Raw genomic sequence first — 23,969 nt, forward strand, 5'->3', positions numbered from 1 at the left:
GAGTTGCTTAGCAAGGCAATATCATCAGCAAATCGCAGATTACTGAGGTATTCTCCATCTACCCTTATCCCTAACTGCTCCCATTCCAAGTCTCTGAATACTTCCTCTAAGCAAGCTGGGAATAGTACTGGGGAGGTTGTGTCTCCTTGCCTAACACCTTTCTTTATGGGAATTTTGTTACTTTCTTTATGCAGAACTATGGTTGCTGTGCAGCCACTATATATATCTTCCAGCACTTTCACGTACGGCTCGTTTACCCCCTGATTTCGCAATGCCCGCATCGCCGCCGAGGTTTCAACTGAGTCAAATGCTTTTTCGTAATCAATGAATGCTATGTATAAGGGCTAGTTGTATTCCTAGCATTTTTCTATCACCTGATTGAGGATATGGATATGATCGATAGTAGAGTACCGTTTCCGAAAACCTGCTTGATCCTTTGCTTGATTGAAGTCTAAGATTGTCCTGATTCTATTAGCGATTACCTTAGTAAATAACTTATACGTAACAGACAGTAAGCTGATTGGTCTGTAATTTTTTAAGTCCTTAGAGTCTCCTTACTTATGAATGAGGATAATGTTTGCATTCTTCCATGCTTCCGGTACCGTCGATGACACCAGGCACTGCGTATACAGGGTGGCCAGTTTTTCTAGCACGATATCCCTCCCATCCTTCAGCAAATCTGCAGTTATCTGATCCTCTCCAGATGATTTCCCCCTTGTCATAGTTTCCAATGCTTTCTTGACCTCGTCCTTCGTCACTGATGGAACGTCTGACTGTTTTTCCCTACCGCCAATCTCATTACGGTTCTGACTACTTTGGCTACTGTAGAGATTTGTTCAGAACTCTTCGGCTACTTTGACTACCTTATCCATATTCGTAATGACGTTGCCCGCCTTGTTTCTTATCGCACACATCTGGTTTTTGCATATGCCCAATTTCTTTTTACCGCTTTCAGGCTTCCCCCGTTCTTTACAGTATGCTCAATTTTCTCCATGTTATACTTCCTTATATCTGCCACCTTGCGCTTATCTGGTCTGTTGGATTGGAAGCTTTCATACTCTGGCTTTACTTAATCGAATATTTCGTCTCCTTAGACAGCTTACCGGTATCCTCTCTAACTATCCTACCGCCTACTTCTACCGCGCACTCAGTAACGATATCTCTGAAATTATTGTTCCTTGCCTTTAGGGTAATGTCGCCATCCTCAGTTAGAGCTGAATACCTATTCTGTAGCGAGATCCTGAACTCTTCTGCCCTCCCCCTCACCGCTAATTCGTTGATGGGTTTCTTTCTTACTACTCTGGTGCGTTCCTTCTTCAGATTTAGGCTAAATCGGGACCTCACCATCCTGTGGTCACTGCATCGCACTTTCCCAATTACCTCTACATCTTGCATAATGGCGGGGGTTGAACACATTATGAAGTCGATTTCATTTTTAGTCTCCCCGTGAAGACTTTTTCATGTCCATTTCCGGTTCTTCCGTTTGCTGAAGAAGGTATTCATGATTCTTAACTTATTGCGCTCTGCAAACTCAACTAGTAACTCCCCCCTGCTATTCCTAGAACCAATGCCATAGTCACCTACTGCCTTGTCTCCTGCCTGCTTTTTCCCTACCCTGGCATTGAAGTCGCCCATTAGTACAGTATACTGCGTCTTTACTTTTCGCATTGCCGATTCTACATCTTCGTAGAAGCTTTCAACTGCCTGGTCATCATAACTACACGTAGGTGCATAGACCTGTACAACCTTCAGTTTATACCGCTTATTAAGCCTAATTACGATGCCTGACGCCCTCTCATTAATACAATAGAATTCATCTATATTTCCCGCTATATACTTATTGACAAGGAAACCTACTCCTAGTTGTCGCCTCTCTGGTAAACCTCGATAACACAGTACATGCCCACCCTTCAGTACAATATATGCCTCATTCGGCCTCCTAACCTCACTAAGCCCTATGAGATCCCATTTCACCCAGTCGAAAAAAACTACAGATCTGTGCCAAAAATACGACAAAATATCCTGTAGTTCTGTCGTAACCATCAGATTTTTCTGTTCTGTAGCACTTTTCTGTATTTCTGTAGTTTTTCTGTAGTATATTTATGTTGTCTGTCTGTAGCACTTTTCTGTTGTAACTACAGAAATAGTATCTGATGTTACTACAACATATTCTGTTGTCACAACAGGTTTCCCGTCAAAAACCGCACAGAAATTCTGTCGTAACACAAAAACTTTCCTGTAGTTTTTTCCGACTGGCCATACCCTCTAGTTCCTGTAAGAGAACTGCTAAACTAGCTTCACTAGCTAGGGTTCTAGCATCAAACGTTGCCAGGGTCAGTTTCCAAAGGCGGCCTGTCCAGCGGAGCCAGGCATTCTTAGCACCCCCTGCTGCGTCGCAGGTCTTACCGCCGCCCGTGGTCAGTTGTTCCGCAGCCGCTGGTGACTGAGGGCCGGGGTTTTATGGAGCTTACCATGAGAGGTTGCGGCCAATTACTGCACCAGGGTGGCCAACTCCTGTTCTGGTAAGGGAGTGCGTTGCCGGAGGTGTTCACCGGCATCAGGTCGCACCCCAAACCTGTTTATGCAATTCCATCGACACGCCGAATGTTCGGTGCTAATGAAGTTAGCTTACTTTCGCTCTGCCGATAGGATTTATGAGAACTTAGTTAATAAAAGGCTTTGGCATAAACTGTTGAAAGCTTTGCTAGCATAAAGAAGAGGGCGCGTACAACCTGGGTAGCGTCACAAGCTGACTTTATAAAGTCCACAATATCCTGCAGGAGAATCTGTGTGCCTTTGTCTGGCATAAAGCCATACTGCGCACTTGAAATAATGTCATTAGCATCGAAATACTTAGACACGACCAGCAGCAGATGTTTTTCTAGTATTTGAGAGATACACGGCAAAAATGAATTTGGACGATAATTTTCGTGTTTATATCGTGCACCTCCCTTGAAGAGAGGAATTACTCTGGCTTTTTGTTTTCATTTCTGAGGGGTAACACCCCTAACTAGAATATGGTTCAGCAGTGTTGAAAGCACGCTATACAACCCCAAAACTTCTGCATAACTGTTCTACAGAAATACCATCTACGCAATCTGATTTATTAGATTTTAACTGAAAAGGATTGAACTCAGACCATATTCTGAGAAAAGCGGGAGATGCGCAGATTTGCATGCGCTGTTTCTTAAAGTGCATAAATCAGGGTGCTGTTTATTAATTAGCAGTGCCAGAGACGCGCGAAAAGAATGTGTTAAATTCATTTCAGACAGTTGCGCCGTGTGAAGAAAACTGGAAAATAAGTAATTGCTGATGACCACCAAGTTTGGGTACACCTGTAAATCATTTGCGAGAGACCACGTCTCTTTCATGTCTGAACGTGCTCCATTGAATTTGGCACACATGGTGATTGCGCTTTTCCAACCGAATAAGATAATTAACTCGATTTCAAAAAATCCGAAACATCAGCTGCAGTTCAGGACGGTTACGAGCCCGTTTGGCTTAGACCCACATAAGATCTTTTTTCTTAATCGCAGCTAATATTTCTGGCTATTGTCATTTGTTCTCGTCGTGACGTAATATAGCTTTTAAAGAACGAGTGCTTTTGTTCCTACAGTTACGGAGTGTCTGAACAAAATGGTCGTAATGATTAGTGGGAGAGATTATGCATAGCAGAGACTGACAGTCATGCTTTGTGATGCATTCGTCAAAGAGCCTGGGAGCAACAAGGAGAATTTCTTTCTTCGTGTTAATAGCCTTCAAAGGTTTGAAATTTTCTACACGACGACAGCACACGAAGTAATGATGAGCGACCTTTGTTTCAACAATCGCTGCCTATGACGCAATGCAGGATTTAACCAACTTTCCGCAAAAAATACCCTGCGAGTTGCTTGATATAGTGCGGCTTCTAATCCTCATCTCGATAGAAGGTCGAGATTGTCGACGACTTGAGGCAGAGTAGGGCGCAATGTATCAATAATAATATTGCCTATCACACACACGTTTTCGTCGAGAGGAAGGGATGATAAAGCTGTACCGAGCTCTGATAAGAATAAACGAACAATTCAACACGAGGAACGATAAACAGTCAATATAACTACTGGCATATTAGATGAGCACAGTCGTAAAGGGACCACTTCGGCTGGCAAAATTGGAGTTGAATTTCTGATACAGGCCATGTGTATTTCACAAAAACAGCCACGACCCCTCCCCTACGCTGTGTGCGAGTGTATGAAAACGTATGATAACCTGGCATAGAATAAGAAGTAATGGTGTCAGCAGAAAGATTAATGTCTGTTAAAGCAAGGGCATGGCAAATAGACAGGAAAGAAGAAAACACAGAAATGCTTCCTGTGTTTTCGTATACTGCGGATATTAACATGTGTAGCAGTGATAGCAGGCTGCATCCGCTGGACATAATAAACCGTACATATACGCAGCAACAATAATTTTGCAGCGAAGGAGCGAGTTGCCTCCACAATTGGCAACATTTTTCGAAACCTTTGGCCCCAAGTGAACCTATTCTCACAACACCTGCATATCCGACGGAAAACGTTACAGCCAGGTCACAAATCCAAAGACAGTCGGTGCTTTTGCCAGCGAGAGCATTCGCCTCTCTTCATACACGACTTGCCTTCAACTTTAGGGTACGCTGCCGAAGGGAACGCTATATAGTAAACGAAGCAGTGCTACGGTTACTTATCATAAGTGATTCAAAGGCGTGGCAACGTCTCTAAATGGCAGCGACCTTTTGTACATGATCAAATAGATACCAAATAAAGCTTTGTTTTTGTATTCTTGTGCATAAAGCCCTTAATTGGTAATAGTGTGGGGAAAAAAAGATTTCCCCGTAGGAACCAAAATGATTCAAATCTTTTTCATGGGTACACTGGCGCATTTATTGTATGTCGATTTCATAAAGGCGTTGCATGTTTCGGGTGTCTTCTCGGACACAATCATTGAGAAAAGGAAAGTAGTTGCTCGACAAATACGAGATGAGAAAAGAGGATGTCTTCACACGCTAGAGGCAAATAAACTGAAACGTCTTTATTAGGCCTAAATTGAGATATTTATTATCGTGCCAAACAACCAGCCTCCTTTATGAGAATTGCCCACATGCAAAACCTAAACACTCCCGACATATATTAGTGAGAGAGGAAGTCACTGATAGAAGAGGTTTCTGAATCTACGCCGTAGGCTAGGTGATCGTGTCACGGGTGACATCGGGTTGGACATGAGCGGTGGGTCCCAACCTTGAGGCAGCTGGAGGCGAGGGTTGAAACACATCCCAATTTCATGATTACTTGCCAGTGGATGGCACATATATCCAGTAGGGCACCTTGGTAGCGGCATGCGTGGATGGCACTTGAAAAGCGAGAAAGAAAAATATTCAGGATGCCTCAATACAACAGCAAGCAAACTAATATAACTGTAGTCTGAAAGTTTTCGCACAGAAAACTCTGTGTAAAAATAATCACTACCTCTAATACATCGTAAACTAATGTTCTCCCTACAGTAGTTACGGTAAAAAAGCAGGCATAAAATGAATATTTTATAAATTTTCTTTCATTTAAACAGTAATCTGGAAGCGATAACAAGTTTCTGGCACCGAAATTACTGTTACAAAAAAAAAAAAAAGAGATATAGTTTTTGAAATCAGTAAGCGAAATCCTTCTAAATATTAGCACGTATTCCTGTATGTGTTTCATTGGAGGAGCAGACATGCAGTAAATTTGAAACAGCGTACACATGTCGTATATGTAAGACTAAACATGTGGTTAGGCAATAGCGTAAAGCTCATTTGTATTTGCTGCGGGATACCTGTAATGTTGCAGAAAATACCAAAGCGTAAATTAAGATGGCGTATGGTTCTTTCCTGAAATGCCTCCGCTTCCAAAATTCGAAAAAATATGAAATGCTGAGAAGGCTGTGCAATTATTGCCTTTTATGCGTAAAACGCTCCATCAAATTCTCATGGGTTTACCTTTTTCGCCAAATAGGGCATATGTTCTGAGGGGAGAAAGAACTCAACATTTGCTCGCCCTGATCATCATTTTCCGAGTAAACCCTGGGACAGCCGAAGCAAGTTTGACTTCGTCTGCTATAGGTAGTATACAAATATCACCCTCTTGGTCAATTCAGAATGATTAGTGGTGAAAACAGTTATTAGGACTGTTGCAATATTCGTTTCTTGTAATGTGAGTATACAATTAAGGTCGTATCACAGCTTATAAATAGTTTTTGCTTACTGCAGACTGCTTAAAACCCAACCGCAGATCAGTAGAGTAAACTGGTGGGCTAATTGGTTAATAATGAATTTAATGGAAACGAGCGAAAACAGACGCAAGACAGGAGCAAACATAGCATACACACCACATCACTGGCGGTGTGCGTGCTCTTTTCCTGCGTCTGGATTTCGCTGGTTTCCTTTCTATCCAGATTTCGAGCCCGAAAGAAGACTCCATTACTTTTTATATTATCACTTCCCGAGAATATACAACAGGGAAAAAAGCTTCATATAAGGCGAAGAGATGAACGAACAACACATGCGGTCTGTTCTTCCTGTTTTTGCGCTGTTCCTCTTTTTAGCATGTTAAACCAACTAGCCCGCAACGATACCCTCGTGAAGGTTATGCAGCCAGTGTAAAGGACAAGCCTTTCAAAGCTTTTGAAAGGTAACAGATTGTCCTCCCGTCACTTTATCTGCGGGCGGATGCTGCCCGGGTGGAGGCTATCCGGATCCTCAGGATTCAAGAAAGCACAACTGAATAAAAACATTTGTCTAAAATTGAGACGGCTGTCTCTGTGAAAGGCGTGCGAGCCGTTGCACTGCTTTGAACGTTCATCAATCACAAGTAATCTCTCTGGAGGCGCATCTGTTCAAGAAAATCGGAGTAGATGGTTTGAAAGTACGTGCACGTATATCTGCAGTTTGCTCTGATCACTCCACAGTTCACTAATGCTCCTTTCAGCCCAACAAACGCACATGACGACTGTCTACTGCTCATTAGGTTAAGCACCCATTTCAGTGATGTTATGGCAGGTAGCAAGGACGATGCAAGCTCGACCGCAGTTGATGTAAAGCATGAATGGTCAATATTAATGTTCTGGAAGATGGTACATCAAGTCACGGTGTAGGTTACATTATATACTCGATATTTATTGTGCCATCTCGCAATGTTACCTCGGGCTTAAGCTCATCAAAAACTAGATATTAGGTTAGAACAGTACACCTTAATGCGCTGTATGGATCTATAGGTTAAAAAAAATGCCTTATTCCATACTTCCGAAAAAGGCTGCTGATTACAGGTTTCTACAGGCCCTGCTAAGTTCACCGGCTCAGAAAGAAAGAATGGCGGACGAAGAAGGCAGCAGAATGTACCTTCACCTCGCCTCCCGTCCATCAAGGTGATCGCATTTGCTACTGATGTTTACGTAGGGTATTTTATTCTATCCTCCCGTAACACTGCTCTTGCAAAGAAAGCACGCAAGAAGTGACGATTCTCGCTGCACTCAGCGGTTAAACAAAGCCAAATGTGTGTGGCATGCAGGAAGGGCACTTAGAGTTCCGCCAGAACTTCGTTCTACAGTTGAATGATATTACGAGGTGAATATAACAAGTGCTGATTTGAACGACTAAAAACCGTTCTTATGAAAGAAAAAAATGCAAAACATCGCGACGTGCTTTTTACAGAACATGAAAGCTTTAGATTCAAAGTTGCGAATTCAGTTTTCGGCAAAGATATATGTTTAGTAGTATATTTAGGGCTAGCCGATTGGATTTTGCTATCACCCGTAACATTTTAGTAAGTCTGAATTGTAATTTTATTTAGTTATTTATTTATACACACTGCATATTGCCTATAGCTAGAGAGGGCAGGGGGAGAAAATTTATTTCCAAAATGTAAAACATATACAAATCAAAGAAAGTCAAAATGGCACTACGAAGAAATGGCAGTCAAAACTCTAACGATAAGTATTAAGTTGAACACAATGGAAAAAATAAAACCTTTCTCCTTGCGATTTCTATATTAATGTTGTAAAGTTACAACTCTTTAACACTGAAAATAAATATTTTGAGGGCAAGAAATAAATACCGTTGTTTTCAAAAACGTCTTACATTGATCAAGTTTTGCGCATAGAATAATAAAAATCAGAAGGGCAGTTGTATTATAGGAAATTTTGTGTTCTGTGACATTGTAAGGCGGTTGTGGCAATGTCTTAGGCACAAATGAGCCGATAGGCTTAGTAGCATGAAATCAACTCTTTATTGGGCTAACTGACGCTCACAATAAACTATAACCGGCGGTAGCAGCAAAGGTGTTCACTGGTCGCCGAACTGAGAAGGCCCTCAGTACTCATCTGCGCCCCTTTAAAGTCGGCGAAAAAGCTTTTAAATAAATCCGCGAAATGTGTCTATCACAAATTCGAACATTGAAAAAACATACGTGAGTAACCGGAATTATTAGAGATACATATCGGTGCATCTGTGTGACAAAGAAAATGACAAAACGCCATCTCTCCTCCTCTTTCTCTCTTTCTCTCTTACGGCGCACCTCGGCGGCCACGTTTCGATGGAGGCTAAACGAAGAGGCGTCGTGTGCTGTGCGAAGTCAGCGCACGTTAAAGATCCCCAGGTGGTCGAAATTACTCCGTAGCTCTTCACTACGACTTCCCTTTGTCTCTTTGAAGGTTGAAGGTTGAAGGTTTATTTCCGCAACTGGTGTTGCGCGGACAGGCAGGGAAAAAGCTGTATAAACTGCTTGAGAGGTCCTGGCTTCCTCTTACAGAGCGGCGGCGGAGTACAATACATCAAACAAGATGTGAGGAAAAAAAAAAACAACAACATCGTCGGCACAAAGAAAGAGACGTACTTTTAGTACGCAGTGCATTGTACTTGTACAGTACAAAACTACATGAACATTTGGGGCAATTCTTTCAAAGAAATATTGGTTAAATCTATATTTTCGGAGCAGTACAACTGGTTCAGAAGGGTCGGTAAGGTATGCTGCAACATTTGTTTGCCATAGTTTGTGCGGCATTTCTTAACATGCCAAGGTTCTGCGGCGCGGGTATCATACACAGTTCTGCTTTGCTCTAACCCAGCAAGTGTAAGTAAGAAGTCATCCTTTTTCATTATGGCGAGTTTATATTTAAAGCACAGCCTATAGTGATACATGGACTTCATTTGTATAACGTTGTGTTGATGGAAAAGGCTTGCAGTGTGGAAGAAATACGGCACTTTACATGCAATGCGTATAATGCGCTTTTGTAAGACAGTGAGTTTGTTAATATTTTCAGCTGTTGTTGTTGCCCACACCATACATCCGTAGTTGGCTATGGAAGAGAACAAAGAGTGGTAAAGTAACATTTTAACTGACGTAGGAAAATTAAAGCAATTTCGGCGCATGATACCAACTTTCCACTTTCACTCCCACCTTCATCCCTCCCCTTACGGCGCGGTTCAGGTGTCCACAGAAAACAAGTGAGACAGTTACCGCGCCTTTCCCTTTATATAAATCAATCAATTTTTACGGCGCGGTTCAGGTGTCCACAGAAACAAGTGTGACAGATATTGCGACTTTTCCTTCCTGTGAATCAATTATTCTATCTATTATTATTATTACACTCAGCATAAAGAAAGAACTCGAGATCATTCTTCACGGCACATGCCCAGCGATAAGGCCACACGCCAGCGGCTGCCAGAAGCAGCAAATAAAGATTACAAAAATTCGCGGCTTTATGTGCATGTGGCCTTATCACTGGGCGCGTATTGTATTATTGAAGGAAAATACCTTTGACTGTTTAAAGGAATGTCAGTTTTCTGGCACATATTCTGAGAGGTTGAGCGAAACCTCAGGTGTTTGGTATCTATAGGTCTAGATAGAAACCGTAAAAATATCGTTATTATCGTTCTGCATATGGTGCGGGCTACGCACCATATGCAAAAATAACTGCATCATGCTTTCACGGCACAAAGCTTCTTTCAGCTCCCGATTCCTTGAATTTATGGAAGCATTACCATGTCCCTATGTGTTAAAGCAGCCTTAAAGTTACGCTTGAAGCCCGCTTGGTCACATTTTGAAATGAGAACAAAATGAAATCATTTACCTTTGTAGTATTGATGCTCTCTAATAACTTACTTCAATGATGGTTGTGATTCGAAAGGTTTCAATCGTCTTTGATTCCCTGTATCTTCTGTATAACTATATTTCTCCATATAGTTGAAAGTTTGGTTTGGTTTGGTTTTTGGCACTAACGTCCGAAAGCGACTAAGGGTATGAGAGACGCCGTAGTGGAGGGCTCCGGAATTTTCGACCACCTGGGGTTATTTAATGTGCACTGACATCGCGCAGTAAACGAGCGCTTAGCTTTTCGCCTCTACCCAAAAGCGGCCGCCGAGGACGGGATACGATCCGGCATCCTTGGGCACAGTAGTCGAACGCCTTACCACCGGCGCTATACCGGGAGTATAGTTGAAAGTGAGGTGACAATTTTTATGTGCTCTTTACTATCCATCTTGAAAAGAATAGGATATTTTCCTCCTCTTTTTTTTTTACTGTTTGCTATACGGCGTATGAAAATTAAACAGATGAAAATTTTGTCGTAATTGCAATTTCTACATAAGATGTGTAATTAAATACAAAATTATCGACATACTCGGATATGAATAAACCAATGCGAAGCTTTAAGTAAGTATTTCCCTTTGTTTCTAGAATAAAGAAAACGGCAAATTCCTGTCGCTGCTTCTTAAAGGCAATTTTAATTTTGAACGCTATTCTAGACAGCACTTAAAAACCGATTCTATGAATTCCTCTTTAGAATGCTTTTCACTAGCTCTCTTGAAACCGAATCTCTGAATACTGTAGAATACGTGGACATATTTTACTACAGTACAAACATGTTTGTTCGCACGTACTTTCATCACCGAAATATCGCTGCCAAAAAACAACTTAAGGAAACGTTTTGCAGCATACCGACTGTTCGCAGCGTCTATGCCTGTTCTTTATTTCCAGGTCACTTGGTTCCTCTAGAAACAATGGTAGACTCATTCCAATTCCGGCTCTGCAACAATTAAGGATTTAAAAAATGCTTATTGGCAGTCTCCTATTTTCTGGGTGCAAATCGACGGGCATGTAGGTCGCATGATTTCATGCGAAGGGGCAGTTGCTTGTAAGCTGGCAAGAATTAAGCATTCTGTCAAATCCTACTATAAACGCTGGCTACCAATTTTTAAACGAATAACAAAGAGCTAAACAGGAAAACAAAGGAGAAAGAGACTCAAAGGGGAACGATAGTAGCTTTTTAATTTGTGCGAGAAAAGAGGTACTTACAAGATGGTGGGCTTAAATGTGATTCAGACATAAATTTGAGTAATATTTGTTATTGCAGCGCTGCAGAGACTACAATAAAATTCTCTAGGAAATATGATGCAAGCATAACCGCGAATATACGTCTCTTACGAAAGCTGCGATTACATTTGTCAGAGTTCGAGATACCTATGCAAAGTTTTACAAAACGTGTTAGAGCTGTTCAGACTAAAGGTAAACAAAATATTTTAGATATTTCCTGCTTCCTTAACTGCGTACGAAGTGAGTATTTAAAGAAATAGCACTCTTAACACTAAACAAATGTAATATAGCTGGTGTGTACATGTAATGAATGGGTGAATAGCTACCATAACTGTACACTCATATCACTTTAATTATAGAGTGCTACCTGCACGCGCATTAGTAGTGGAACGCTCATTTCGTACGCAAGATAAAAAACAAGCATGCGCAACATTTTAGGCGCCCAATAGGTTTAGGTGCTAATGTGGTGCAGCTTAGTATTCTGCCAGAGAACAGAAAGTAACTTTGTGGTCGTACGAACATGGACCACGAAAAAGAAATAACAAGAAGAATACGATTGGGATGGAGCGCATTTGGCAAGAACTCGCAGATTATGACTAGCAGCTTACCGGTATCGCTCAAGAGGAAAGTATACAACAGTTGCATCTTGCCTGTACTCACCTATGGGGCTGGAACGTGGAGGCTAACCAAGAGAGTTCTACTTAAGTTGAGGACAACCCAGAGGGCTATGGAACGAAAAATGCTAGGGGTAACATTAAGAGATAGAAAGCGTGCAGAGTGGGTCAGAGAAATAACTCAAGTTACCGACATTCTAGTGGAAATTAATGATAAGAAATGGGCATGGGCAGGACATGTAGTGCGAAGAGAGGATAACCGATGGTCGCTGAGGGTAACAAACTGGATTCCAAGGGAAGGAAAGCGTGGCAGGGGGCGGCAGAAAGTTAGGTGGGCGGATGAGGTTAAGAAGTTCGCCGGGGTCAAGTGGATGCAGCTAGCACAGGACCGGGTTAAGTGGAGAAATATGGGAGAGGCCTTCGCCCTGCAGTGGGTACAATCAGGCTGATAATGATGATGATGAACAAGGTCACTTTCCTTTTCTCGTCGAAAAAGAGTCAGATGAAAGGCAGCACTCAGCAGATGGTTAGTGAGGCCGGCAATTTGCACTTTACTGTGTATTTGTTGCACACTGCAAAATAAAAGTCTGTACTACTTCAAGCTGTTCATAATGGTTCTGAAAAAAAAAAATGTCCCGTCTTGTTGCTCCTCTGTTTTAGCTTTCTCTATACTTACCGCTTCTGGACCAATTAAACAAAGCTTGCGCACAATAATGATTATCAGCATAGCGAGACTTTCTCGAAAATTGTTCTGGCTGAACGTTCGCTGCTTAGCTGACGTATGTAGCTGTTTGTGAGCACCGAAAAGCGACGTATTCACTGCGTCGTTCAATGAAGCTGTCCGCTACGCACATCGAAAGTAGTGCGTGTGGTCTATCACAACACTGAACGCTGTTACTGTAACAGATGTTTGGCTTAGGCTAGTTGGTATGGTAGGAGTTTCTTGAAGACATAGCGCGAAAAAGACGGGGACCATTAACACAGATGTAGACAGGACAGGCGCTATCAATAGCGCTACAGCGCCTGTCCTGTCTACATCTGTGTTAATGGTCCCCGTCTTTTTTGCGCTATATCTTCAAGAAGCTGTTACTGTTTTTGTCGACTTTTAGCTGTCTCCAGATAGACCCTTTCCTTTCTCCGTTTCAAAAAGATGTCCCAAAACGAATCGGTTATCTGAGGCTCGTATTTCGGGAACAATTTATTGTTGTAAAAGCAAAGCGAAAGATGCCCCATTCTGTAACTCTAAAAGAAAGTAGTCTGGAGGTGATAGTTTATCTGACCTGCTGGAACAATTTAAAAATGGCGATGAACCTCGACGTTCACGAGATTATCTGAATTTAAGCTCTTATGAAGAGAAATTATTTCATATACAGGTAAGGACACCTGAGCAATGATTCAGAACTAAAATTCAAACACCCCCAAAACATGGTACTGACCGCGATGCGTCCAGCGTACCCGCCACATAAGTGTGGATTAACGAAAACTGTGTTCTAAATATATTTTTATTGCATCGCACTCCCCTCGGTTTTAGATATTAACCGCTAATTTAAAGTTTCGGCTACACAAGTTAAGTTAAGATTTCATACTCACTCCGTAGTCGCCGCAAAGAGCAAAAGAAGACATGGACTCAAAACGAGAGCAGAAACCATCTTGCTTGAACTGAAAATTAGAGCAGATTCGCAAAACCAGTGGAAACTGTCTTCTGAAGCGGCCATGTAGAGCACTTTATGTGCTCTTGTCAGAGTCCTAGCGGAAGAATTGAAATTCAACCTAATTAGCCCCAATCTCTCATGAGTGGCAGGCACCTGCGGACGCAGCAGTCACCCCAAGCTTCGGTCCAGAGTTTGAAATTATAAGCAACAGCGGGTCAATTTAGACATGAATTTTGTACCTTAATTGGACAGTATTAAATACGTCAGTACTACGCGGTGTTATTGGTGGGCTGAGAGCACGAAGAAAAGCAGATGATAATTTTGGGGTCACATTTTACGCAATGTATTTCCCTACCGGTCTCATGGCAGCCGACGCCGTATTATTTAGCACTTGAGATTTATTCTTTTGGCGCAAATGTGTCTCTAATAACACGCAATATAGCAAAAAATGTACCCAGAGCTAAAGGCAATCATATGTCAGGCATTGATTTCTAAATAGCCTTAGCAGTCTGTTCATGCGGTATTTTGGACGTTCAGTTCAGTCGTTCAGTCGTGTCCGACTCTTCGTGACCCTATGAACCACATCACGCCACGCTTTCCGGTCTCTCACTATCTTCCTAACATCACATAACTTCATCTGCAGCGCCTAGATGATGCCATCTAACCATCGCGCTCGCTGCCTACCCCTTCTCCGGTGACTGTCAACCTTTCCCAACATTAAATCTTTCTCCAGCGACTCCTCTGTTCTCATCAGATGAGCAACGTAGCTGAGCTTTAACTTTAGAATTTGACCCTCCAATGAGCAGGCAGGGTTTATGGTCGACATTATCGACTAATTTGATCTTCTGGTCGTCCAATGAACTCTCAAGAGTCTCCGCCAGCTCCACAATTCAAACGCGTCAATTCTTCGGCGGTCAGCCTTCTTCATAGCCCAACTCTCGCATCCATACATCACAGCTGCAAAGACCATAGCACGAGTTATGCGGATCTTGGTTGGCAGTGTAATGTCTCTGCTCTTTACTAGGCGGTCAAGCCTAACCATGACTCTCTTTCCCAAAAGCAGACATCTCCTAATTTCATGGCTGCAGTCGCCTTCCGGGGTAATCTTGGAGCCCAAGAAGAGAAAATCTGTCACAGCTTCCACTTCTTGTCCCTTGATGCTCCAGGACTTGATAGGGCAAGACGCCATGATCTTTGTCTTATTAATGTTCAGTTTAAGCCCAAACTTCTCACTCTCTTCTTGTACGCGCATCATAAGTGCTTTGAGTTCCACTTCACTTTCTGCAATAAAAGTGGTATCATCCGCATATATAAGGTTTTGATACGTTTTCCAGCAATATTCACTTCAGCTAAAGACTCGTCCAGACCGGCCTTCCTCATGATGCACTCAGCATATAGGTTAAATAGGCAGGGCGACAGCATGCCGCCTAATTGTCTCACTCCTTTCTCAATCGAAAACCAATCAGTAAGACCATGCCCAGTTCTGACTGTAACCTCTCGCCCTTGATACAGGTTCCTGAGGAGACAGATGAGCTGAATTGGAACACCCATCTATTGGAGAGCTTGCCACAATCTGCTGTGATCTACGCAGTGAATCGCTTTCGCATAATCAATGAAGCAGAAGTCGATGTGTTTCTGGAACTCTCTCTTGCTTTTTCCATGATCTAGCGAAAGTTGGCAATCTGGTCTCTAGTTCACCTGCCCTTGCGAAACCAAGCTTGCACGTCCGGAAGCTCCCGATCCACATACAGCTGCAGCCTATCTTGGAGGATTTTCAACATCACCTTGCTAGCATGCGAAACAAGCGCGATCCTGCGGTAGCTGGAAAAATCTTTGGCACTGCCTTTCTTTGGAATAGGGATGTAAACTGACCTCATCCAATCTTGTGGCCACTGCAAGGTTGTCCAAATTTGCTGACATAATGTATAAAGAACGCTAACAGTGTCATGGTTGAGGTTGTGAAGCAACTCAGCTGGAATGCCATCAATTCTGCTAACTTTGTTCTTAGCCAGGCTGGCTAAGGAACATTCAACTTCACTCCTCAGGATGCCCGGCTTGAGATAAGTAATCACAACCGTCTAATGTTGGGTTTGCACAACCGGAGCTTTCTTGTACAGTTATTCTGTGTATTCCTGTCACCTCTTTATATCTGAGGCTTCAGGGAGGTCCTTACCTCGTTTGTCCTTTATCACGCCCAGCTTAGCACAGAAGCTTCCTTTGATATCTTTGATTGTCTTATACAGAGCTCTTGTGTTCCTCAATTGGCTGTTGTCCTCAACTGCTTGGCACTGTATGTTCAAGAAAGCATTCTTATCTCTCCTTGCTATTTTCTGAAAATCCGCATTGAGAACCTTGTATATTTCTCTTTCCACCATAACTTTTGTCATCGTCCTTTCCTCAGCTATTTGCAAAGCCTCTTCTGACAACCAGTTTGCTTTCTTGCATTTCTTTTGCTTTAGAACTACCTAGCAGCTTCTTGTATTATATCACGAATATCAGTCCACATCTCTTCAGGCTCTCTGTCTTCTAGATCTAATTCATGAAATCGATTCCTCACTTCCACAGCATATTCTGACAGAATTTTATCATACCTGATAGGCTTTCTAGTTTTTTTTGCGTTTTCCTCAATCGAAGCGTAAATTTGGCAACAAGAAGTTGATGATCGATGCCACAATCGGCCCCAGGCCTTATTTTTACTGCTTTTATAGCGCTTTTCCATCTCTGCCGGCAAAGAATATAATCAATCTGATTCCTGTACAGACCGTCCGGTGAAGTCCATGTGTACAGGCGCCTCTTCTGCTGTTGAAAATGAGTATTCGCCATGGTCAGGTTGTTTTCTTGACAAAACTCTACTAGCCTCTGCCCAGCTTCATTTGGCTCAGCAAGACCGAAATTGCCTGTAATTCCGGGTATTTTTTCACTCCCCACCTTAGCATTCCAGTCTCCTATGAGAAAAAGGACATCTGATGATGGAGTGCGGTCTAAAAGGCATTGCAGGTGGGCACAAAATCTCTCAACGTCAGCTTCTTCAGCAGTAGTGGTTGGTGCATAGAGTTGGATACCTGTTAGGTTGAAAGGGTGACCTTGGATCCGAAGTGAAATCATTCGGTCGTTTTTTGAGGTTGTACTCTAGCACTGCTTTGCCAATTCTTCTGTTTACTATGAGAGCGACCGCATTCCTTCTCCTGGATTCGTGCCCACAATAAAAGACATAATGGTTGCCGGAATTAAATTCTCCCATTCCGGTCCACTTGAGCTCGGTGATACCCAAGATATCAATGTTTAATCTGTCCATTTCTAGCTTGACGACATCCAGTTTACCTTGCGTCATAGATTTTACATTCCATGTTGCTATGTGATATATCTCCTTGTAACATCGGACTTTCAGTTCGCTTCCCGACACATCCACAACTGAGCGTGCTTTTGGCTTTAGCCCAGCCGCTTCATTCGTCCTGGAGCTACTGGGAATCGCCCTTTGTTCATCCCCAGTAACAAGTGGGACGGCTTACAACCTGGGGGGCTCATCTTCCGGCACCTTATCATTAATGCTATAGTGACTGGCCATAAGGCTTTCTTAGCAGGAAATACTGGAGTGGGTTGCAATTACTTTCTCCAGTGAATCACATTTTGTCAGAACTCTCTGCCGTGACCTGTCTATCTTGGGTGGCCCTACACAGCAGAGCTCACGACTTCATCGAGTTTCGCAAGCCCCTCCGCCACGACAAGGCAGTGATCCATGAAGCCAGCATAATATTTTTGCTTCCTTTCTGACTACACATTTTGCTAAAAGACAAGTTGAAATTATTGTGATGACAATTTCATCGTTAAGTGCTGAGAGAGAAAATGATCAGAACGTGTACGGTCACTTGTAGCATCGTTGCAATATTTATCGTCGTACTAGATCGTCATCTTTTACTAACATCTGAGAATTTTTCATTTGGAAACACTGCGTCTTACTAACTAGAATTTTGTGGCATCACGCATCCACTTTGTTTTCTTTAGCTATGGTAAACCTTGTACAAAGCTACAGCACTAAGCTGTTCCTATAAATACTGCTCTATTTCGACCGTTCGCACTTTTCGCGGCCCTAGTTCAGGAGTCATGAGAATGTAATATGTTTTGTTTTTTGTTTTTTTAAACTGTGCTTAGATGCCAAACAAAATTTTCACAAGCTCATTTCATGCATGCGTCATAAGCGTATCGCAAATGGGAACGTAAAGCGCATGACATAAATATAGAGCGACAATTAAAGGTGAATTCAAGGACAATTTCTAAATCGATAGGTCATAACCTTGAAAACAATATGGGATGAACACATCAGAAATGCACCATAAAGTGAAGGAGAGAAAATATTTTGCAAGCACACTATGCAAAACTGCAAACGTTTTTCTCATGCTAACATCGGGCGATCCACTCAAGAATACATTCTAAACTTTTCAGAAAATCTCCCTCTGATACTTGATTAATGGGATAAAATTACAAGAAAAATAACGAAATCATATATTTTATAAATGTCACTGTAAATAGCGGTATCAGATGGATATCGAGAATCCGGGGCTATTTTGGGCGCTTTTGACAAGATCTCCGCCAAAACACCGTCACAAACCGACCGAATATTTTATATGCAAATGAAGTAACAGAAAATAAAAAAAACTCTCAAACATTATCTTAAGAATGCATAGCTGCCTAAAGCGCAGGAACGCGTGTAATTAATACAGTAGCCGGAAGAACTGCCAACTAGGCCTATGAGCACCGCATCTGATTGGATATCCAAGGGTCTCGTATTAGCTGCTGAGAAACCGAAGTTCTGTTTTCGGCGGCATTTTTGATTTACTTATAGTATTCGCTGCTCCACATCAGACAGCTTGGAATTTGTATTACAATTTTTATGCAAGGATATTGTGAAAGCCAGTGAAACACTTTATTGTCATTGAATTTTCTTGAACAGAAATAAATGAACTTAATAAGATGTCTTTTGGTTCTTTGATGCAATGTCTACGCAGCTTGAAGATTACTGACGCAGGCATTTTATATTACTGCAGGAATATTGCTGTTAAGCTGCTTTTTATTCGCGCACAATTCTCATACAGCACTGTGTGCCTTAAGGAAAAAAGAAAGGTTTCAAAGTGTTTAAGCAGGGCAAAACAGTCCGAGTTCGCCGTACACTTCGAACTCAGGGGTTTACGATGAAACCAGGGCGAAGAGAGGGTTTCAGGGAAAGGCAGCGCACTAGCAAACACAGGAGGGAGAAAGGGGCTAGAGAAAGCGCTGCCTCGTGTTTGTGGTAGTGCGCTGCCTTTTCGTAGAATGTCTCCAACGTTCCCGTCAGTCTGCCCTATAGCGAAAAAAAGAAGTGGCGCTTTACGAAAATCGCCAAAATATTCTTCTTGTGTGCCAATCCACAGAAACTACGGTTATATTAAAAAGAAAATTCCCGAGCTTAATGTTTTAGCTTGGTTTGTGTGTTCTTACGTCCCAAATCGACTCAGGTTATGAGAGACGGCATAGTGGAGGGTCTCGGAAATTTCCACCTCCTGAGGCACTTAAATGTGCACTCACATTGCACAGAACATGGGTGGCAAGCTTTTTGTCTCCATTGAAAGCCGGCCGCCCTGGCCGGGATTCGATCCCGCATCCTTGAGCATAACAGTCGAGCGCCTTAACCGCTGTAACATTACGGCGGGTCCGAGCTTGATGTTTTGTGGACATTTTCATTCAATCGTCTCTCCTAAGCGTACAATGTAATGGCATGTAAGCGTAAAGAGCATCCTGTCCTATCATAAAGACCTGAAGCTAAACAAAGTGTCAATTGAAAGTACATAATCTAACTACGCATTCTGAACACCTGTTTTCAGCGAAATGTCCGTCGGCATACCGGACCACTGTGCGTGTCAAATTAGTAATCTTTAGTCGAAGTGATGAGGTCATGGCTGCAAACGATACAAACTAGACAAGGTGCCGTGATTTAAATATGGTTGCCTCCGAATGTTGAAAGATAGCTCTGTCATTAACAGGAATAGTGTTTGCGGTATTTGTTGCCTACGTTTTTCATTGCAAGGCTTATGTTGTAATTTCTGTTCGGATATATTGGTGAGTCCTGGCTCGCTCGACAAGCTCCATTTATACTGAACAGACGCAATGAAGATATGGCTTTATAGACACCCATTAATGCCCTTCATCGATCACCTCAGGTAGTCTTAGCAACTACGTTGTTTCTGAATGCATGCATATAGTCAAATTCTGAAGTTAAATGTCAAGCTCGAAAGATTTTAAAATCATGCATCCACATGCTGCATTCTAGTTTTCATATTCAAGTGGAGCGACTAGAAAAAGCAGGTCACCCGAGTTTCCTGTTGAGCGCGGTAGCCGAACCGATGGCCAAGAATCTCCGCAAGGAAAAAGAACCTGTTTCGCTACAGCCGACCAGCCAGAAGAAACTTGAAGACATTCCTTACATTCATAATGTTTCACATGATCTTAAAAAGGTTTCAGGCAAATATGGCATTGCTATTGTTTTTTCTGCACCTTGCAAAATTTCCAGATTGTGCAATTTGGTGGGAAAGAGTGTTTCCAGATCAGGCATGTGGGGCAAGAAACACCTTGAAGAAAACAAGCGTGTTGCATGCGTGAAAGGGATCGTTTGAAATATTCCCCTCAGCTGTAGGCGTGTTTATATTGGACAAACAGGCAGGTGGTGAAATGATCGTTTACGAGAGCACGCGCGTTCCTTGGGGGAGGCGGGAGGTTAGAATTTGCCAATTCACTGCCGCAGTTGTCGGGGCTGTTGTCCACAGCTCAGACAGATTGAGATTATAGGAAGAAGAAAGGGGCAGCTTGAAAGAGATAATGTAGAGCCATTACCATCCTGCATTCGCACCCAGATGATTGCGTTAGCTCACCTTCGGTCTCTCTCCTCCAAAAAGAACTAGGTTTCCTTGTCATGTGACCTTTTGGGCGCTTGTTTCTTTCCATTTACATTTGTTTATTTTCGTGCTGTGGTTTGCATGTATCCGCTTTCTCCGGCGGTTGTCGATAATTTAAGTTTCTGAACCTTTTGTTTTGGTTTCTTTTCATGCTCACCTCATGCGGTCATTTTGATGCCTTTTCCTACGTGTTCTGTTGTCGGTCGTTCGGGTTCCTTTGTAATGATTTCCTTTTACGAATCCTGCTTTTTACCACTTTTTTACCACTTTTTTATCACCTTTCACGTCCTGATTGTTGTCTTTTAAGTTTCGCCGAGGGACTTGTTTGGTTTTCATGTTTCATTCTACTGTACCTGATTGTAGGGTCACATGTGCCATCTGTCTTTAAAAGCCCTATAGTTTTTGAATAAACTTTTAAGTTGCTAGCACTGCCCTGTGTTGTCTCCTCACTCCGTCCTGTGCCTGCTGCGGTTTCATTTTCCTTGTGTCTCACCAACTCGCCTACACATCTGCCCTCGTAAGCTATACGGATAAGAAGAAGTTCATATGAATGCACAAGAAGCAGGCTCCATAAATCTGGTACGGAATTTCTAGGATAGTGTGGGAGTGGCATATATCAACACAACTGAATCTTTCCATTTCTTCAAAGCGCATACGACGACAAAGTTACAAGGACCATAAAGTGTGCAATAGCAATAGTCAGGCATATTAAATAAACACAAATGAAGCCTGCTTATTTTTTCTCACTCATATGCATACATGTTTAGCAGACAAAACATTCATCATCAATACAGCTGTTTTTACAATGCCGCTTACAAACTTAACTGTGTTTACAAAATTAACTGCGCACAAGTTTGTCATGCAGGCATGGTGTCCAGAGCAAGACTTCGTCGTCGGATCAAATCACACCTCACGGAGAGAGGAGTCGCAACACTTTTTTCATCCAGTCTGGACGTCTTTTGTATTGAGCCTGCATGTTCGCAATACGTAAAATTGTTCATAAGGTGGTGTGTCAGGGAGAACAAGTGCAAAGGAAGATGCATCCAGGAACTACGGTTGATAGGCGATGTTGTTTTGTGAACGGTGTTTGTGGCATGTGTAACTTGAGTCATGACTGTGCTGGGAAGAGTTTGCCGCGGTCGGACAGCTGAAGAAGAGGGGATCCGTGTCGTAGAAAATTGTCTTGCAGGGAACAACTTGCTATCAACGTAGCGGAACCAGAGAGCATAGATGCGGTTTCGGTATACAGGTTGAAGTGGTCCACCACTTTTATGATCCAACGATTTCCCGCCGCGGTCAGTGGTAAAGGGCCGTATAGGTCAACGCCTGCAATTTGAAAAGGTGTAAAAGGGCAGGAGATAGGTTGAAATAGGCACGCTGGGGGTGACGTCTAGCACTTACGGTATTAGGATTAGGATTAGGATTAGGAAAAAGGGCAACATACTTGGCAACGCTCGTTAAGAGACCAGACAAGAAGAAACAACTCTTTATGTCCCAGGTCCTATGGTAGCCGAAGTGACCAGCGATGAGATCGTCGTGGAAGGCATGGAAGACCTGACGGCGAAGAGAATTGGGAACAACAGGCACCCACGGTTTACCTAAAGGGGTTGTGTTATGTCCATAAAGCTGTCCGCCCTGCATTTAAAAGTTGGCAAGTTGACGACGCAATTGACAAGTTGGTGGTAGCGAAGTACCGTGTAGTAGAACTATCAGCTTGCAATAGAACGAATCCGATTGTTAGGCAGAAGCCAGATCATGCGGGATGTCGGACTAGGTAGCACTTGGCGCGGTATTCATATGCTAATCGGACAAATCCCTTGAACATGCGAGGAAAGAAGTACTCAGGTAATTACTAGATGAAGGGGAGACAAGGTAGCATTAAAAGATGGAATCAGCGTGGAGGTGCTTCTTGCCAGATTTCTAAGTAATAGGAATTGAAATTCTTGAAGCACCAGAGAATCCAGCGCCCGAGACGCCCTAATTAATTTGTCAGGGATGAGAACCAGCCCAAAGCATGGCGGTCAGTGATTATGATGAAATGTCAACTATAAAAGTAAGAGCGAAACTTTTGAACAGTCCACACAACTGCAAGACATTTTTGTTCGGTGGTAAGGTCGTTCTGCTCAGCCGCAGTTAGCGAGCGACTGGCGTAAGTGACAACCTTTTTGATGAATGAATCTCATTGTAGTAGCACAGCACCAATGTCAAGTCATCTAGCATCAGTGTGAAATATGGTTGGAGAAGACAATGGTATATAGAACTGAATCTGATGTCACAGGTTGCTTCAGATTCATAAAGGCAGTCTTGCATCAGTAGTCCAGTCGAAAGGCACGCCGGTTGGAAGCAGCTGATGTAGAAGGGATTCAATAGAAATAAAATTGCAAATGAACCAGTGAAAAAAAAAAAGAAGCTAGTCCGAGGAAATTACGCAGATCTAAATTTGATGCAGGATGGTTGTGAAAAATGCACCACAGCAGAATTTTTTTCGGGATCAGGTATAATGTCATCCCTGCTGATGATATGACCAAGGCCTGGTGGATTTTGAGGCAAACCGACATTTCTTCGTATTGAGCTTGAGATCGGCGCCGGAGATTGCAATTAAATCTTTGAGACGCTGCAGTTGTCCTGATACCTTTCGAGGAAATATTACTATATCGTGCACGTACCATAGTGATGTTTTCCATTTAAGGCCTCGCAAAAGGGTGTCCATCATAGGTTCGAATTTTCCCCGAGTCCCATAGGACAAAGCGAGCGCATCAGATTAAACTCTTAGAGCCCATCGGGAGTGGCGAAAGTAGTCTTTGTCTTCCTCATGCATAGTTATTGGCCAGTTACCGAATTCGGAGTCAAAACCTGATAAAAATTAGGCCCTTAGAGACATTCAGGGGCGTCATAAATGCATGGCAAGAACCGCATATCCTTTCAATTTGTCTTGTTCAGAGCACTGTAATCGACCCAAAACCTTACACAACCATCCTTTTTTCTTCACCAGCACAACAGGTGATGCCCGGGCACTAGCAGAAGGGCAAGTGATGTTGTGATTTAACATATCCACAACGTTATCCTTTCTTACCGTACTGTTCTGAAGATGACACTCGGCAGGGCTGGCGGTAAACTATAGTAAAACTGTCAGTTGTTACGAACGCTAAATGTGGCAGCACAGTGAAAAACACGGTTCTAAGTAGAATTTTATAACGAGCCCTTTTTCGCACACCATATGTTTAGCGCCACGGAAATATCCGATGGACCAATTAAGAGCCAGTTTAAGAAATCCAATGGCAGTCGGTGCTCTTGTCAACAAGAGCATTCTCTTCTCGTCATACGCGACTTGCCATCAGCTGCGGCACGCAGCCAGTGGTCTTCACTTCACTTCACTTCATAATCATCATCATCACTTCATCAGTTAGTGAAGCACAGCCGTGGTACGGT

The sequence above is a fragment of the Amblyomma maculatum genome, chromosome 5 (assembly GCF_055883805.1).
Source record: "Amblyomma maculatum isolate TAMU_Amacu chromosome 5, ASM5588380v1, whole genome shotgun sequence".
Lineage (NCBI taxonomy): Eukaryota > Metazoa > Arthropoda > Arachnida > Ixodida > Ixodidae > Amblyomma > Amblyomma maculatum.